Raw genomic sequence first — 1,585 nt, forward strand, 5'->3', positions numbered from 1 at the left:
TGTGTCTTACAAGTTCGGCAAAATTAGGAATAAACCTCCTTAGAAAATTTATCTTTCCCAGAAAGGACTGAATATCCTTTTTTGATCTTAGGACAGACAAGGTTTGTATTGCTCTTACTCTTTCTAGGTCAATTCTGACACCTACAGTAGAAAAAATGTGTCCTAACAACTTGCCCTCTTCTAAAGCAAACTGTGAATTTTTAGGATTGATTGAAATCCCAAACCTTCTGCACTTCAAGAACACTTTCTTCAAATGCTACAAATGGTCTTGATGGCTGCTGGAGTATACTGTTATATCATCAAGGTAGATAAGGACAAACTTATCCTTCTCTACTACAAATTTTATATCCATAGCTCTCTAAAAGGTGGCTCCAGCATTCATCAACCCAAAAGGCATCTTGGAATACATAAAAGTTCCCTAAGGAGTGGTAAATGCAGTATTCTCTTAGTCATCTGGATGCATAGCAACCTGGTTATACCCTGAAAATCCATCCAGGAAAGACATCACTTTGGCTCCTGAGACCTTTTGCAGTAAATGCTCCATCTTGGGTAGAGGATAATTATCTTTCTTAGAGCATTTGTTTAAGTTTCTGAAATCAATGCAAAGCCTGATTTCTCCAATTTTCTTCGTTACCACTACCAAATTGGCTACCCATTTTGAATATCTGAGAGGGACTATGATTTTGGCAGCCAGTAATTTCTTGATTTTTTTTTCAATCAGAGGGAAGAGTAAAGGATTTATTGGTCTTAGCTTCTGCTTGAAAGGGATGGTGTCTTTCTCTAAAGGAATTTTATGCTGGATGATCTTTTTGTCATAAGTTTTCAGGTCACTATATTCCCAGGCAAAATTATCAGCAAATTGCTTCATTAAATTGCAGTACTCAAAACTTTGGGCAACAGATAGATGAGTGGACAAATTTATATATCTTGGATGATCTGGACTCCCTATATTATGCCTATGGACTGCAGATTGGTCTTCTTTTTGGGCAGCCTTATAAGGCACATCATGCTGGTCAAACAGCTTTTCTAAGGGGACTAGACCTTTAAGTATCTGATTGCTGGGTAGTTGGACAATGCTATTTTTGCCAATTTTGTTTCTAAGCTGGGACTGGGGACTTTCTTCCAAGGCTTCATTCTCTTGATCAATTTGCATTTCAGAGAATTCATCAATGACTTGTAGAAATCTGTTCACTTCATCATCATCTTCAAAAACTTTCCAATGCTAGACATTATCAAGCAAGGATGGTCTATATTTCATCTGAACTTCATAAACTAGTCTGGGAGGCATAGGAGGGACAAACATGCTAGCAGACACAACCAGGGAATCAGCGAGCTGATTTTTTATTCTAGGAATATATGAGATACAAAAACTATCAAAAGAATCTTTGAGTCTCCATACCTCATCTCTGTATAATTTCAACCTTGGGTGCTTTTCTTGGAATATTTTGTTCACTTGCTGAATGACGAGATCAACATCTCCAAACACCTTTATGTTCCTGATTCCTCTGTCTTTAGTTGTGTTAAGACCCAATATCAGAGCCTCATACTCTACTATATTGTTGGTAACTTGGAAGGCCAACTTAAA

Source organism: Pinus tabuliformis, chromosome 5_2 (genome assembly GCF_031772625.1).
Source record: "Pinus tabuliformis cultivar Carrire ecotype Pingquan chromosome 5_2, CPIR1, whole genome shotgun sequence".
Classification (NCBI taxonomy): Eukaryota; Viridiplantae; Streptophyta; class Pinopsida; order Pinales; family Pinaceae; genus Pinus; species Pinus tabuliformis.